The sequence below is a fragment of the Schistosoma mansoni genome, chromosome 6 (assembly GCF_000237925.1).
Source record: "Schistosoma mansoni strain Puerto Rico chromosome 6, complete genome".
Taxonomy (NCBI): domain Eukaryota; kingdom Metazoa; phylum Platyhelminthes; class Trematoda; order Strigeidida; family Schistosomatidae; genus Schistosoma; species Schistosoma mansoni.
This window is the reverse complement of record NC_031500.1, coordinates 187452-196059: the sequence shown is the minus strand read 5'-3', so window position 1 is coordinate 196059 and position 8608 is coordinate 187452. Positions and strand designations below refer to the sequence as shown.

Below are 8608 nucleotides of genomic sequence, written 5' to 3'. Positions count from 1 at the left end.
ATTTGTCAACTGAACATGTTTGGATCCTAGAATTGAGGTTCACTTCGTTATCGAAAATCAATACCCATCACTAAAAACGTTGATATTTTATCCATTCAGTTACTGATTCTATAGAGAATATAAACTATAGAATACAGGTGGATTCAACTGACCATTTCAAAATAAGATAAAACATGCATACTGAAGTTTACTGTAAGCTAATTTCCATCTTCTAAGTATAAACTTTGTTTCATAATGGCTATATCGAAGCTGTACGTGAAGGATACAGATATACCAACTAAGAGTGATCAAAAGTCAGTCAACTAGATAAACCAAATTCTTACAAATTCAATCATTGTAAGTGTAATTAAACTATAAACCAAAATATGATCTGGTTAATAATCAACAGTAGATCGAGCCGATTTTGTAGGCCTTTACATAAGTTCAAGGATCTAATTATAGTTTTCAATTATGAATAGTTTAGATGAGACTATCATTTATGGACGAACCGATCAGATTTAGAATAACAGGTTTTGGATTTTGGCACTAAATTCATTCATCTATTTGGCTAAATAGAGTTTTGGCATTATAGTTGATGTAAGTTCGTGATGAAAACTTACTTACGCCTATCACCCCTCGCAAAGGAGCATAGGTCACCCACGAGTATTCTCCATCCAACCCTGTCATCGGCAATCCTTTACAGTTGCTATCCATCCTTTCCATATCTGCTTCTATTTCCCGACGTAATGTGTTCTTTGACCTTCCTCTTTTCTGTTACCCTTCAGGATTCCAAGCTAGGGCTTGCCTCGTGATACAGTTTGGTGGTTTCCTCAATACATATCCTATCCATTTCCAACGTCTTTTAATAATTTCCTCTTCATCTGGAAGCTGTTTTGTCCTATCGTGATGAAGAACCTAAATCTCATTCTTAACCTAAGTATCAACTGTATATCATAGTTCTAATTCCCCATACTAGTTTATAACCTTCATTTTATCCTAGTTATTAGGTGGACACTTTCAAGGTCACTTTGGCGTCTCTCAAATGTCGTCCATAAACTATAGTCTCACCATTTGTATTTCTGATGTTTCGCGTAACTACTTCAGAGTAAATAAATCAATAACTGAAATTAAATTAACACAAATTTAATTACTATTAAGGAAACAAAACAGAATACTTTAAGTACGATGAAAATCATAATAGGTATAAACATGTCCATGAAGTCGCTGACAAGTGGACTGAGCCATGTTGATAGGTGTAGACTACATGGTTAGGATTCGCGAGATGATAGCAATCGATGGTTAGTGACCTTGAATGACATGGCTGAAAATCGTTTGCAATGGAGAAGGTGCATTCACTATTTGTGTTCTCCCAAATTCTGATCTTCTGAATTCTTCATGTCTCTATCTTTTTTTCTCTTTCCAAATTTATTTCATTGGATTATACTCCTTCAATAACATCTTCAAACCCTAATCTTTCACATTACTGCTTGTACTCTTACTACTCCTACCACTATAGGATTTGAATCGACAAATGCATCTCTGTGATAATGTGGTATGGCAACTCGAACTGATGTACGTACGTACGAATTTCTACGTTGTGACTGACTGATAAACATGTCAGTATTGGGCTATTTCTAGTCAAGGTACTCTTTTGTGACATATCACTGTATTTATTTGTTTATAAAAACTTATAATTTGTAATATAAAGTTGTGGGATTGAAGTTGAATGTACTACGTGCCATGTGTAAACCCCTTAAACTGACTGATTGAGCGAGAAAACAAAAGTGGAAACGGAAATCCATGGGGTTACCGAATCACAAGCAAAAGATTTATTATCAGAAGGGGTTTGATGTGGAGATATTAGTAATTTTATAGTTGAATTCATGAATCAATTGAAGGTAGACCACCATGGAAAACCTGTAAGCATTGGACGACCGTTTCGTCCTATTGTGGGGCTCGTCAGCAGTGAGCATCCACTACCTTGCCTCGCGAGATTCCAACCCAGCACCTAACAGTCTCGCGTGCAAACGCTTAACCTCTAGACCACTGAACTGGCATTCAACGGTGTCAATGTCTAACTTCAATTAATCCACGAAATTGAGCAACCGTCCACTATTGTCTTCAGTGAGATGATATCTCATAACAGACCTGGTTGAAATGATATCTCATAACAGACCTGGTTGAACTCCACTGGTTTATATATATATATATATATATATATATATATAGCCATTAGAAAATCAGTCTATTTCTTAGCCAATAATATGTATTTGCCCTCCAGGTAATTTCTGTCATCGACTGACCTTATTTGGCTACGGTGAGACTATATATTTATGGATGAACCAATCAGATTCATCCATCCATTTGTCTAAATACTATTTTGGCATTATAGTTGATGGTATTTCATAATGAAAACCATAAATCTAATTCCTTCACACTTATTTATAACCTTTATTGAGTTCCTAGTTTACAGGTGATCACTCTCAAGGTCATTTTAACATTGCTTAAAGGTCGTCCAACGAAAATTATAGTCGCACCATAAAATGGGAAATATTCCACTATGGACTTGTGTTGAGTTTGATCAATAACAAAAGTCATATGAATAATACACTTGGTTGACTATTCAAAATCAATATTCCTAGTTAGTTAAACAAATATATATTCTAATTTAAAGTCAATGGCGCAAGACTGGTAGGCTCTGGGTTCGAATCCCGCGAGGTGGAATCGTGGATGCTCACTGTTGACGAGTCCGATAATAGAACGAAATGGCCGTCCAATGCTTGCAGGTTTTCCATGGTGGTCTAGCTTCATTTGACTCATGATCTTAACTATATAAAATGTATAATTCTATTGGAAAAGAAAGTTTATATTGTAGCGGTAAATAAATCCCCCAAATCAATAGCTCTGTAAGTGTTCGACATTGGATGCTGACCACATTAGTTTAAATAGACTCATCTAGCTGAAGGCGATCGGTCATGCATCCTCACCAGATCACGAGTGGGAACGCCGTGTTCTACTTCTCCTGCGATCGCTAGGCAGTTTAGATCAGTCACTTCTCGATATATTGATAACCTATCAAATATATCTTCGAACCTCCTAGCTTCTGACTTTTGATTTCACTAGGTGGGTACAATTCAATTATAGACGGTGTTTCTGGTTAGAGTGTTGTCAAACTCTGAATACCTGTGGCATCTTCAATAAACATAACTGTTTTTCTGTAGGTGATAAGAGTGTACATAACTTTAAGTGATTTACCTAAAACTAGAATTTCTTTTCTAAACGGTTATATTCTTCGATAAAGATTGATAAAGAGATTTGTTCAATTAATCCCCAAGTTCTCCATTCTCAGCCAGTTGTAAGGTGTTTTTTTTAATTAAAAGTTTGTAAAGCCTATTTATTCAGGTTATATTCCAACTAACAGTAGGATCTAGATAAGTATTCAAGAACTGGTTGATGTTAGACCACCATAGAAAATCTTGAAGCACTGGATGACCGTTTCGTTCCATTGTGGGACCCTTCAGAGTATCCATGGTCCCGCTCCTCGGGATTCCAACCCAGGACCTTTGGTCTTGCGTGAGAACTCTTAACCTCTAGACCACTGAGCCTGTATCCAACGCTGTTAATGTCTAACCGCAACCATGGTTTTTGGTCAGTTTAACTAAAATCAGTTCACAACGTTATCTAAGAAGTTGAAGAAATTTCTATAAAAGCCCCTTTTAGTAAATATGATCTAGTTTACTATTTCATGCTCAGTGTCAATGATACAATCCTGTAAGAGTTAATCACTTGTTTAACTGACATATCCAGTCAATGTGAAGATGCCACAGGTATTTGGAGTTTGACACTGCTCTAACCAGCAATACCTTCGATAATTGGATCGTGCCCACCCAGTGAAATCAAAAGTCAGAAGCTAGGAGGTTCGAAGATATATTTGATAGGTTATCAATATATTGAGAAGTGACTGATCTAAACTGCCTAGCGATCGCAGGAGAAGTAGAACACGGCGTTCCCACTCGTGATCTGGTGAGGATGCATGACCGATCGCCTTCAGCTAGATGAGTCTATTTAAACTAATGTGGTCAGCATCCAATGTCGAACACTTACAGAGCTATTGATTTGGGGGATTTATTTACCGCTACAATATAAACTTTCTTTTCTAAAAGAATTATACATTTTATATAGTTAAGATCATGAGTCAAATGAAGCTAGACCACCATGGAAAACCTGCAAGCATTGGACGGCCATTTCGTTCTATTATCGGACTCGTCAACAGTGAGCATCCATGATCCTGCTGACGGGATTCGCACCGACGACCTTCGGTGTTGCGGGTGAACGCTTAACCTCTAGACCATTGAACCGGCATCCAATGATGTTATTGTCTAACTTCGATCAATCCAAAAAATTGCACCACCGTTGTGAGTACAAACACAACCGTAAATATTACAAATGAATGAATAATTTATAATGCAAACTTCTTCCCCTATTTTCTTCTCTATAATCACATCAACATCCAAATTTATTTCACTATATTATACTCCTCAAAAAACATCTTCAAACCCTTATCTTTCACATATTGCTTATACTCTTACTACTTCTACCACTATGGGATTTGAATCGACAATTGTATCTCTGTGTTAATGTGGTATGGCAACTCGAACTGATGTACGTACGTACGAAGTTCTACGTTGTGACTGACTGACTTTGTTTATTGACGTGGTTTATGATAAAAATGTCGGACTAGAGTGTTCCTGTTTATCATATTTAACGTTAACTTCTTAGTGTAATTATGTGAATCAGTAAATGTTCTCAATCCTGAACTACACATATTATCTTTTTTTGGTTATGGGATAATATCAATGACTTTAACTCAACTATCCTAATTGAAAACTAAGCCCACAGAATCAATACTCGTTCTTCTCTTTTTGGAGTTATACTATTAGTAGTATAAAGTGTGTAGTTGAAACAAAAACACACATATAAGCAAAGTTGGATAGTGACTAGCAATGGAATCCAGTTTGACGCGCGTTTCGTCCTATTTGGGACTCGTCAGCTGGATGTACCTGAACCTCTGAGTTGATGTTCACTCTGGGACTCGAACCCAGTAACTTTGGTTCCAAACACCAACGCGTTATCCACTCAGCTACTGAATCCTGATAGCCACTTGCTTGTGCAATGGGGTGAAGTTTGAATTCAGTTGGTATTATCTGTTTGAATCTTCCCATTGATGTTTAGGACTGCAACTGGTCAGTCTCTAATTGGCATATGTGCATACTGTGCGTATTGCCTCGATATAGCCTTAATTCACAAGCATTGTAAGCAAACGTGGATAGTGGCTGACAGTGGAATACAGGACGTGCATTTCGTCCAATTTAGGACTCGTCACTAGCTGGATGTACCTGCATCTCAGACTTGTTGATGTTCGCTCTGGGACTCGAATCCAGTACTGTTCGCTTCAAACACCATCACGTTATCCACTCAGCTACTGAATCCTGTTAGCCACTTGCTTGTGCAATGGGGTGAAGTCTAAATTTACTTGGTCATTCTTTTAGAAAGTTACTTTAGTATGTGCTAATGAATGAAGTTTTCAATGAACAACAAATTCCAATCATAATTATTTGGGGTCATTTCATAGTGTAAACAATCAATAAATGAAGATTTTATGTATACAGAGTTGTATGATAATGAATGAAATGGTTGGTAAATATAAAAGATTTTTCATTTATGTTCAATAATGACTGAATAGTGATGATATATATTATGGTTATCTTTTTATTAGTATATATCGAATTGGAAGAGAGTTAGGGGCGGACAAACCCAAACGTGGCATCAGTGTTGGAAGTCACTAAATTCTAGCATGAGCCATGTTGGTAGATGCAGACTAATTGGTTGGGATCCGCGTGACTATCGTAGCCAATGGTTGGAGACTGGGGATGACATGGCTCAGAATCGATCACAATGACGTAGGTGTATATACTCTTTATCTTCCCTTAAACCTTGAGATTAAAATTGCTTCATATCTGTCTTTCTTCCTGTACTATATCTTTATATACAATCTTTCTTTTATATATTACCACCATTAAATTAACTGCTATGAATCCGGTGTTCATCTTGTTGTGCTAATGAGTGAGGTATGGCAACTTGGACCGATGCATGAATGTGCCTGGTCCTACGTTGTAGCTGACTGACTGAATGATCGAATTCTAATGATCAAGTTGAATAGTGACAGTCATTAGTTTAAGTATGAGAAAATCCTGTTTCGTTTAGACTTCGTACTAGTTGACATTCATCAACTAGAAGTACTTAAAGTATTGAGAAGATTAGTATTCTCTGTAAGATTCAGACTGGTATCACCTAGTTTAATATTTCAAAACGCAGTTACTGAACTATTCAACCCTTGAGTGACTTCATGTAGGACGAATGTATTAACATTGATTAATCACCTGGCATAGAGTTGGTCAAATCTGTCGATCAAATTGCAATGTGGTACTTGCAAGTTTAAATAACTGAACATTACTTACTTACTTACACCTGTTACTCCCAGTGGAGCATAGGCTGCCGACCATCATACTCCAACCCACTCTATCCTGGGCCCTCCTTTCTAGTTCCATCCAACTATTGTTCATTCTTCTCATGTCTGTTTCCATTTCTCGGCGCAATGCGTTCTTCGGTTTTCCGACTCTCATTTGGCCTTGAGGATTCCATGTTGTTAGGGCTTGCCTTGTGACGCAGTTCGGTGGTTTTCTCAATGTGTGTCCTATCCATGTCCGGCGCTTCTTCCTGATTTGTTCTCTTCCACAGTAGGTGGTTGCTAATAGTGTCTGGCCAACGAATACTGAGCATTTTGCGTAGACAACTGTTGATAAACTCCTGTAACTTCTGGATGATGACTTTCGTAGTTCTCCAGGTTTCCGCCCCCTACTGTAGAACTGTGTTGATATTTGTATTGGAAATTGTGAGTTAGGTGTTAGTTGTTATTGCACGAATGAGTCTATCCGTTAAATAAGTTAACAAAATGACTTAACCAAATTAAATATGAACAAATTCAATTGTACGTGAGCTGCTACAACATGCTCCAAAGCTTCCCCGTCGTGTGTGATTCGATTGATGCATGTTTTGTGGTATCGGAGAGTTTTGCTTTTTTCTTCGTGTATGTTATGTTCAACTGCTGCTGAGGCTACTGCTACACTGGTGGTCATCTCTTGCATTTGTTGTTGCGTGTGTGATAGAAGATCCAGATTATCTGCGGAGTCTGAATCGTCGATCTACATCCTAGCTGCCCATTGTATCCCGTGCTTCCCTCCAGATGTTGACGTCTTCATGATGCAGTCGATCATGAGGAGAAAGAGAAAGGCTGAGAGTAAGCAACCTTACCTGACGCCGGTCTTTACTTCGAACGAGTCAGTGAGTTGTCCTCCATATACGATTTTGCAGTTTAATCCATCATAGGAATTCTGTATTATATTGACTATCTTCTCAGGCACGTCGTAGTGTCGAAGAAGCCTCCATAGTGTTGTCCTGTCCATGCTGTCAAATGCTTTCTCAAATTCAATGAAGCTGATGTAGAGTAACGAATTCCATTCAATTGATTGTTCCACATGATATGACATATTTTTAGTATTAGATGTTTGGAGATAGGTACGACTGATTTACTAAGACTCAAATCAATGAACTGAACAAAGCAATCTTGGTTGTTATATTTTTGTAATATGGCTAGCAGTGGAACCCACAATACTCTTTGTATTCTAAGCTACCGTGTGGGGAAAACTTTTGATTTGTACAACTAACCTGATATTAATTATTATGTTTTTGGATCATTGATGATAAAAGTTGGCCTCAATCTGTCTCTGTTGGCATGTTATCTTCTTGAATGAAGATCTCTTTTAGTAAAATAAGAACTAATCTTGTACGGTAGATTTTGGACTTCAAAGGAACAGAAATGTACTATTGATTAAAACATTATTTTGTCAACTATAGAACAATTAAACACCAGAGAGAGTATTAGTAGTTGTTTTGTCCTAGTCCCGAAATTTTTCATTGGTACACTTCTTCAATCATATGCATATAACTTATTACTGATAAATTTCCTGATAACTACGATATCTCAAGATCATTGAGACGACATCTAGTGATTCATTGGTGTTTCAATTTTTATCAATGTGAGATATTACAGTACAATCTGATGTCGTTATCGTCTACCCGTCCAGCAAAATGTACTTGATTCTTCGAATTAAGACATTCCAGTAAAACTTTCTAAAGATCTATATCATGAAACTAAATAATGGTGATGACGAAAGTTTTGTAGAGCTCTATGATAATATTGTGAATGAAGTAGCACCAACTGAAGAGTCATTGATAGCCTCAAGGCACCAAAAGGTTCCGTTTAGGTTCATGAATATGATGGATGGGACCCCCCCAAGGGGTTTCGGGAAATACAAACAATTTTCATAAAAACGGCTTAGCCGGAATCCAAATGAATTCTTGGTTTAGTCATTCTTACTGCACAACGCAAGCTATCCAGTCATCTCGATTTTTTTTGACTACGTGCGAATTTAACTAGCATCAGGTATTTTGAATATACCACTGTCTATCGCGTCAGTAAAATGTGCTTGATCAATTGAGCTGAGTTATA

General features: G+C 37.3%; 1 non-coding gene across 1 annotated transcript; it reads right to left on the bottom strand.

The window, feature by feature from the left end:
• Window positions 1–5057: 5057 nt before the first annotated feature.
• On the bottom strand, window positions 5058–5129 carry Smp_tRNA_01488_Pseudo_TTG.1.1. The gene has a single exon. It is a non-coding gene (tRNA).
• Between the last annotated feature and the right edge of the window lie 3479 nt (window positions 5130–8608).